The sequence below is a fragment of the Eublepharis macularius genome, chromosome 1 (assembly GCF_028583425.1).
Source record: "Eublepharis macularius isolate TG4126 chromosome 1, MPM_Emac_v1.0, whole genome shotgun sequence".
Taxonomy (NCBI): domain Eukaryota; kingdom Metazoa; phylum Chordata; class Lepidosauria; order Squamata; family Eublepharidae; genus Eublepharis; species Eublepharis macularius.
In genome coordinates, this window is record NC_072790.1 from 191,284,138 (window position 1) to 191,293,754 (window position 9,617).

The 9,617-nt window shown below is 45.1% G+C and overlaps 1 protein-coding gene across 1 annotated transcript in view; it reads right to left on the minus strand.

Annotated features, from left to right (window-relative positions):
- The window catches only part of PROX1 (prospero homeobox 1), a 77,102-nt gene extending 71,413 nt beyond the window's left edge, over positions 1 to 5,689 (minus strand). Inside the window, exon 1 of the mRNA XM_054989407.1 lies at positions 5,288 to 5,689. The gene's annotated coding sequence lies outside the window, so the exon portion shown is untranslated. The remainder of the gene's footprint in view (positions 1 to 5,287) is intronic.
- Positions 5,690 to 9,617: the final 3,928 nt, after the last annotated feature.

Here is a 9,617-nt window from a genome sequence, read left to right on the forward strand (position 1 = left end):
GGATAAAAATTTGTCATAGTTGAGGTTTAAAATGCCAAGTCAGAAATGTGTTGTCTAAGGAAGACATAGAAAGATGGCGTCAGCTGTGTGTTCAGAGGATATTGGCTCAATTTCTTGGTTTCAAAAATGCCGAAGCAAACCGACATCCTGAAAGAAACAGAATACTGCATCCAACAGAATGTGAGATTCTGTGTCAGCAAGAATGCTCACATTTGATATGATATAGTCTTTCCTATTGGATGCGGGGGGGGGGGGAGGAAGGAAGGATGAATGGAGGATATAATTATATAGAATTTATTCCTTTCCATTTTAAAGCAGAAAACTGATCCAATTTCAGCACACTCTTGAAGTAATTTAAGTTCTAGATTTAGTTGATATTTAGAGTAATGATCAAATGTCAAGTCTGAGCTCCATATATGTTACACATGAGTCTCTCATTTTTTTTCATCTTAGACAAGTGGCATTCGTTAGAAGTCTTCAACATATGCAGGACTTGATGGTGACCCTTGTTTCTGGAAGATACTGAAAAAGATTCAGCCAAACACTACCTTATCATGGTTTCTATGACTTGAGTATATAATGAAATACTCTGTACTCTTCTAATGACATCCACTGCTGCAGCTTATACCTTGCCTATCTATAACCACTCTCTACCCACCCATACACATATACTCCAGTGAAGATTTGTCATACTGAGGATGTTATGGGCACTGTAGCACATATAGACCATATAAACAAATCTGTGTGTGGATTAGATGCTGGCAAATGTAAATGCAATGAGAGAAGTGTGTATATATGAAGGCATTCCAATCCTTATCAACTTCCTTAGATGAGTGAACAGAGAATAAGGATAGGTTTCAGATAGTACATGTTACTAGCCTTCTTAAAAAGCAATCACTTTGTTTATTTGCTAATTTCTATTGAATTGTTTTCCTATTTGGCTTTAATAGATCCGTTCAGGAAAATGGAGACTATTGAAAAAGTAGGCTTAAGTAACATTGGTCTTTAAAAAGAAATAGGACCAAGCAATACAAAACAGGGTTGTTGGTAAAGATCCTTAACTGAAACTCCAGGTTATGACAACTGACCAACGAAATTAAATGGGAAAGCATCTTGCAGGTTCAAAATTGTTCATTACAGAGCCAGATACTGTCTTTGCTGCATACTTTACAATCTTGCATTCTGTCTACAGCTAAATAAATGTAGTTACCTTTCTAGGAAAATTCATACACGACAAAACTATTCTAAATGGACATAGCATTGGTAGAAAGAACTAGGATGCATGAAACAACGACCATTCATAGCCGTACACATGGACTATTAAAATCTGATAATATTGCACGGTGTGGAACTGCTTGTAAATTAAAGTCACTTTGATACTTTTCTTAACATTTCACAAATGCAGAATTAACATTTCTCCAATGGTGACAATTTTCATACACACAGGACAACACATCCTTTTAAAGATCTCTGTCTTTTAATAATGAGCAATTGTTGTGAAGGAATTTTAAAAGTAGAAGTAATTAAAAGGTTCCAATGAATTGATTATTAACTGGTTTCCCTCCCCCTGCACAGGCTTCTTTTAAATAAAGAAATTATAAAAATAAAAGACCATCAGTATACATGCCAATCTTCAGTTAAAATAAATAAATTAGATCACTCTTTAGCATCATGGGCATGTGGGGACCAATCTGGCAAGGTATTAAAAAGCTCCTGTGAGGTACTTAGCATCCTCACTCCTACGTAATATACACGGTACAAAGTGTCTTGATGACTAAAAGGAGTTACTCAGCATCTTATTGTTTTTCTGGCTTTAGAATTTTTTTTGGAGGGGGGACCCTTTCCAATCTGCAAATTATAGATAAACAATTCATATAGATGATTGAGGAAAGGATATCCTCCCCTAGCAAGACATAATATATCATCAGAAAAGAACACACCTACAAAATCCGCACTTGCAGAACACACTAAGAAATACAATATTGTCACTGCAAATTTAATCCAGATTGTTTTAGTTATCTCTTGTTCTCCCTAAAACAGTCTCTTCATTTCCAAATACTCACAAAAATCACAGAGCCTACCTACAAAAATCATTCTACCATTCTGCAATGGGGCATAATTAAGACAGCCATCATTACTTGGTCATTGGAAAGTGCTATAGAAATGATAAATTGTAATAACTGCCAATCTGAAAGACACTGGTTTAATGACAACTGCAATGATAACAGAGAGGCCTCCTTTCAGCGTTGAACTACAGCAAAGGTACATACCTTGAAGACTGTTTCAAGAACATGTTTTGAGAAGCAATATATTTTAATCAAAATTTTAATTAAATGGTCAGGAAAGTATGAAGTAAATCATTCATTTGTTTTTAAATATAAAAGTTAATTCCTTATAGCATTTGGGCTCAAAGATCTCCTTTAAAGTTCTAGTAAGTACTTTTATCAGCTAGCGGCCTTCTGGGATGAAAACTATGAAGTGTTTGGTGGCACATTAGCAAACAAAATGAAAATCTAAGACACAAACAGCATGTGACTGCACAAAAATTCTTTTACAAACAACTAGATGAATTTTAAAACTTGTCAGGCCTATCAAGATAATGGAAGCAGCAAACAATATTCTTCAATTTTATTGTTAGTTAAATGGATGCATTTCACATACCCTCTATTAACCTAGCAAAAAATATTACCTTGAACAAATGACAGATTTGCATATATATGTGCAGACCTTCATCCTATATGCACACACACCAAAAGTAGTCTACAAGCTCTGGAGATGTGCACTGAAGACATACTGAAGGTGAGCAAAATTACATCTGCCTTTCAATAAGGGGAGGGCAGAGTGATGGCTCACATTTCCCCCCAACAGTCAAACCTATATTCTCTCTCTTTCAATAGAAGAGGTTGCGCATTCCTGACTTATGCTGGTTCTAAGGGTAAAATATCTATCATATGTTCTTAACAGAAAGAGATAGCCAGGATTTGAGTTAGAGCATATTTACCCAGAAGTAGGCAGTACAAAGTTCAATGAGACTTTCTCTCAGGTAAATGTGCACAGGATTATGGATTTAAGCAGTAATTTCTTGGAAGTAAACACTATTGAACTCTTATCATCAAGAAATTATGCAAAAGATTTAGGTGGAAAAGTTAGCCCTACAGGGGTTCTCTATATTTTAGAAGGGTTAGTTTTAACCAAGGATGTCTTAAACATTTTCTCTAAGATCTTTTTTCATCAGCTGATTTTATACATCTCCACATAATCATGAAAATGAGAGGCACAGTTTAAGATTACAAAAAAAAATACACCAGAGTTGAACTTTTAGTTCTCCTCCATGCTCACTCCAAAATGTACACTGAAGGACTCCTTTGGACTGGAATAAACTCCACATCCTCCCATGCTTCCAAGGTAATTCAACAAAACAAGCAGAAGACTCCCCAGTTCTCTTCCTTAAGCAAGGCCATCTCTTTCCTAACAAAGCACCATAAATTCATAAACAGTCGCTGTGCTAAGGATCAACAGAAGGAGAGAGAGAAACTTGCACCTGTCTTTCTTGACACAACACACCTGTCTGGCACTGCCCATGCGCACTTTGAGCGAGGCTCCCCTCGTACAAATTCAATAGCTTTGCCAAAGCGGAGGCAAAGAAAGAAGCGCACGAATCCCCCCCCCCGCCGCCCTTGTTAGAAGAGGCCACCGGGGGCTGTTACAACTGCTTTATAGTCAAAACTGCTGCTCGATCGCTGCTTTACAACTGGCTACTTGCTCGCTCTCTTCCTTATGCCAAGATCTCCAGACACCCTTCGCCCCCTCCATCATTCCCCACCTGCCATGCCATTCTCTCTCTCTCTTTAAAGGGTACAGTCTTCCATTCTACTGGACACTTTTCTTAGCAACTCTACCCCCCTACCCCCAATGTAAGCATACACACTCATAGAGAAAGAGATTGCTGTCCGACAGCCACTGTCTGTAGCAGGAAAGCGAGATCGTCGCTTCGGGAAAGAATAGCTTTGCCATATTGAGTTTGTGCATGAAGTGGAGCTAATCCTCACCAACTAGCCAGCAAACCTTAAAAGAATGCATCCCAGCACGAGGCTTCTCCGTGGCAGGATCTTCCTCCTTTCCCGCAAAGCTAACCTTCAAGCACACATACGCCTCTCCCCCCCACCCCCACCTCTCTCTCCAAGATCCACAGCCACAGGCACTCGTCCTCAAGTCCATAAGGTGACCCAAAGTAAGCTGTTCGTGGCACTAGCGAGGGCAACTTGTTTCTATTCCGAATGAAACATTTTCTAAAACACACACAAACTCGCTCTCTCATTCAGACACACATCGCAAAGTGAGGCACGCTTCCATCAACTTCAACACAGCTCCCCAAAGCACGAGCAGACGTGCAGGTTCGTCTTTGCAAGCACGTACCTTCACGTCTGGGAAAGTCATTCCAAGCCCCCAAGCCCATTAGTCTTTACCTAGAAGTAAACTCCAGTGATTTCAGCGGAGCTCACTTCCAAAGGAAGAACAAACGCGCTCAGGATGACACCCTCACAACTTGAGCCTTCAAACTTCCACTTCATCCCTTCAGTCTCGCTCATTCACAATAGTCGGTCCATTTCCACACACACCCCTTTACTATTTCTCCCAGTCTTTGAACAGAAAAAGAAAGCTTCCATATACACTCCGGACTTCTCCCACTCCCTTCCACGTATTTTCAAAAAGGAGAAGTCAAAGGCATGCAAATGACAAGCAAATCGAAGGAGACAAAAAGGAAGGCAGCGATTAATAAACAGGACAAAGAAGAACGAGCAGCCTCGGAGTTAGAGGGAACCAGGAAGGGGTAGGAAAGAGAGAGCAAGGAACCTCGCAACTTACACAAAGCCACACCATTGCCCCCAGCTTATAAAAAGAATAATACGGGGGGAAAGCAAAGGGGAGAGGAGGCAGGGAGAGAGACAACAAGCGAGGAAAAAGAAACATCCCCCTCCCCACACCAACCTTGCCCTTTCCAACCAATGCGACGGCTCTACTGAGGCACCGGAGTAAAAACCGTTATGGGTTTATTTGATAAGCTGAGCAGCGTCCTTCATTTTCCAAACTGGCTGTAACAACACCAACAAATGAAGAAGGACGCGGTGATTAAAAGAAAAAAACCCGCTCCAAGAAAGTAGCAGCCCGTGCCCAACTTGATCCCCAGTCGGAGCGGAGAAGCAGCCCGCTCCCCCCGCCCCCGGCCCGGAGCCCTGAGAAAGAAGAGATAAGGAGGAGAGCGAAGTGGAGGGTGAGCGATACTTACTCGGTCGCAAAGGCGATGACACTCGAGCCCCCTCTCTTCTTTTCCCCCTGCTGGTTAGACAGAAGGAGAGGGAGAGTCAGCCAGGGGGAAAGCGCGCGCGCGCACACACACACACACGCTCGCCCGAACGAGACGGGCAGCCCGGCTCTCTGGCGGCTGATGAATATTGTAATTGGCCGAGGGAGCGGGAGCGCGAGCGTGCCAGCGCGCGGGTGCGAGGGACCCGGAGTGAGGGGAAGAGAGACGGAGAGGGAGACCGCGGGAGAGAGGCGAGGGAAGGAGCGGGGCGGGGGCGGGCGAGGGAAGAGCTCCTTCGCGCCTCGCGTCTCTCCCGGCTGTAATTGTCTATTATTTCTGCCGGCAGCGGAGCAGCCCCGTTCAGCTGAGGGCTCCGCACCACAACAAGAATTACTTTAAGACACAGCTGAAGGAAACAGGAAGACTACACGTCACGCTCGGAGTGACGTGCGCCAGGCCCGGCGCCCAATCGGGAGGCTCCTTCGGATTCAAGGGGGACAGTGAACTTGGGAGGAAAGAGAGAGGAGAGGAGGAGAAACCGGCTGCCCCCCCCCGCCCGCTCTCCCCATCGCCTCGCCATCCTCTTTCTCCACCCCCGTCCATCGTGGCAGCTGGGAAGGAGACTTTTAGCATCAAATTGGGGGGAGAGCTGAACGGGGGGGGCACTGGACAGTCAGCTGCGCCCGGTCCAGAGTCCAGCCTTGCCTCGTGGATCAGTTACTGTACGTAAAGATCTTGGGGGATATCTCTAGCGCATCCCCCCCCCCCCCTCAGAGGTATGCCTGACCCAAAAAAGGGCTAATCGTTAAGAGATATGCGGGGGAACTTGTGAATTCTTACTCCTTAGTAAATGCTTTTTACCAATGCAGTCTAGTATTTGGGCTGCTCAATGCACACAACCGGCAAACCGGCGCAAACCGGCGCGCATAAAGAACAGTGCTTACCAAAGTATGAACCTTAAACCAAGATATTTCCAAATTGTACATCAAGGCACCAAGTTTTGAAATGTTGGGATTTTTTTCACTTCCTTTAAAGAATTGTGCGACCACACAACCTGGCAACTCGATCCACAAGACAGTTGAGCCCAACCGTTTAAAGTCCGTTCCTTTCCAATGACTGCTTGTACTTGGATTTAGCGCCATGGTGGATTGGATGGCATACTTTGCCGGGGAGGGGGGGGAGGGGGAGGAAGAATGGCACTGGACAAAGTACAGTGAACGAAGCCAAGGTGCCCTCGTCCCATCCAGGCAGTCATTCGGACTGGCTAAGAAAGGGCTAGTAATCCTTGGCAGCCCAATATTATAGAACCAGGGGCACTTTAAAAGACATTGCGAGGTGTATATATACCTTTCTGTAGACCTAAACCCAATAACTTTAATGCTGGGAGATGCCTCTTCCTAGATACGGTTTTAAAACACAGAATACGCAGACCACCGGTTTAAAACAAATTAGCCAAGTCTTTCCATTTCAAACGTCTTCAAAAATACAGACCGACTCTGTACTGCGATCGATCCCTACGCTCTCCCTAAGAAAGATCCAACAAAATAACCAGAAATGGAAAGTCGGGTTGCGGTCTTCAGGTGAACCACAGAACATTCTCTTTAGGCATACGTATCTTCACTGCTGTTTATTATAAGTCGTTGATACAGACATAACAAAAACATTCACCTAAAGTTCAGATCAGCCCAACAGTATCCATAGGGCATCAAAAAAAGAGCCCCGAACCATCGGAAAGGGCAAAATTATCACCAGCAATTTCCAATATCTCTGGAATGTAATGAGATCGGGAAGGGCGATTATATTTTTTAAAAACTAGTGGTTAGTTTAGATTTACTAGCAGGTAGTTGAGAATTATGCACATCATAAACTCCCGTCACTTCCCTTTCTTCTTTAATTGCTCGGTCATCTTGTGCGAAAAGGAGAATACTAACGTCTGACATTTTTTTAAAAAGGATATCTCGAGGCTTATGTGAAACAAAGATTGACTTTCTAAGTTAAAAAAGAGCGGGCGAGCAAACTCGCTTTGGGAAAGGCGAGAAGAAGCGTTGGTTCAGGTCCGCAAATAAAAGAGCGCTTCTCTTTATTCGTATGTGTCTGTGCATAAAACAATAATTAGAAAATATCTTGACCATGATCATCATCTCTGTATCAATTTACAGGTTCAGTAAAAACGTGCCAACGCAGAGACAGTTTTGTACACCGCGCTCACCGATTTTGCGCCTCCCCAGTTGAGCGCTGGCGGAGCGCGCCTCCCCGTCTAGAACCCCGCGGTTCTCTTTCGGGCTGCTTGGCGCTTGTACTCGCTTTGTCTGTGCGTGGGAAGGAGAGGGGGCTTCTTGGGCATCTGCCCTCTTTTCCAGCATTCCTCCTCGCTTCCTTTCGCTCACCCCCCACCCCCCGCTCCACTTCACAAAACTAGCAAACTGCCACCCAGGCGCGCATCCAAACAAAGAAAAAGACCTCACGAACTTCTCAGAAACTCGGTCTGAGAATAACAGCTCAACGTCACACACACACCCCAACAAAACGTGGCAAGGATGCGGCTCGACAGCCTAGGCCGACGGGATTGACCTGCGCGTTGTCGGGGATCATGGTATCTGTTGCTTTGGAAAACTGGGGCGGGAGGCGGGCAGCGGCTCATTTCGCGGGGCAGCACCTTCGGGGGCCCAGCAGACGGTGGCGTATTGACACACCTGCTCCCCTCTGGGTCCTTCGCTTGCCCAGTTACTTGGGAGGAAGGGCGCGGGCTGGGAGGGGGCCGAACGCTCCCTAGGACTGTTTCACGCCCACTTCCTTCCTATGGCAGATTTTTGCCCTGCGCTTCATCTTTCGGTCTACGACTATTCCATCAGGGACCACCCCCCCACCCCTCGCCCCGGTCTTCCCAAGATCTGTTACAAGAGGAGAGCCAGGATTTCAATCAGAATGGGATGACCCGTCAGAAACCTCTGCCTTTCAATCAGCGTGGTCCAAATCTCTCTCTCTCTCACACACGCACTCTCCCTGGAGAAAAGTCCTGAATATCTGATGCGACTCCCCCATCTGTTTCCTAATCTGTTAGGTGAGGCAGAAAAGTCAGAAGGCGAGAAGCCCTCAGTTGTGGAAGTAAAATCAATCCATCCCTCCTTTCTACTGGGGCGTATCTGCCTATCCCCTTATCTTCTAGTAAAAAAGGGAACAAAAGTTTAGTGCCTCTTGGAGACGGTCATAAAAACCCAGACTTTCTAATCAATGTTGTTCTTCTCAAGGCAACTTCTGCTTTTTTTTAAAAAAAAAAAACTTACCTTTGGTTTCCGAGTTCTTCCTTGACTTCTAGCTGCCGAGAATTCGGCCCCCATTTGCCTCGGTGATTTATAACTTCTGAAAGCTCAACGGTTCTGAAGTTCTTTTTTTTCCTCTCTGGATTTTTTTTCACATCGTACTTGCAAAGCCACAAAATAAAAATCAGTGCCAGCTCCCATGGCGGCTTGATGGCCTTTGTGCCACGCTGAGAAGCGATCAGCCCCGATTTACGCGCAGCCTGTCACTTCCAAACCGGCGCTTGCCCCATAGAGGAGCCGATCCTCACCCTGAACTCGCTCCTGAGCGAAATTCTACCACACGATCAGCAAAGCAAGTGGCAGCTGCAGGGAGGAATTCCCTAACGGGAACCCAACTGTTTTTTTCTCTGACCCCTCTGAAGTGTGCTGTTTGTTTAACCGACGGCTTCAGTCTAAACAGAAATAAATGAGAGCTCCATTCGCCGAAGTTGGACTCGGCGTTGGAAACTGCGCTCCAAAAGTTTCTCGCGGCTGCATCAATCCACCCCCCCAATTGTTCCACTAGATACAGCACCGCAGTAAAAATGCAATAAAGACCCCCCTCTTGTTAGTTCCCTACCTACTGTGTAGGTGATACCCTGCTCGACCCATCCCAGTGTGGTTCTCCACCTGCAAGAATGCAACGTTCTTATTTGGATACAGCCACTGTTCCTGCTTATTTCTCTCATTCTTGGGAGGGGGGGGGGTCACCGATTGTAAATAAGATGGTTTTGCAGCAGCCCTCTGTTCATCACATTTCCGTTTTACTGATGGGGAAGTAAGAGGTAGTCCCCCGAAGTTAGACCCCAAGGGCCTCTTTTTCTTTCCTTTTCCAGGGCTCTTGTACCTTTAACAGCTGTGGACAACTCAAAAAGTCAACAGGCCCAGCTTTTCTGGGACTGACGAAAAGATATTTCACCAGCTAGGGAAGTTGAATCCAGGTCTGAATTTCTGCCTGGCAGGCAGCTCTTAAAGAACAGGGGGCCATCCTAAACCACTCAGAGCAATGAAGG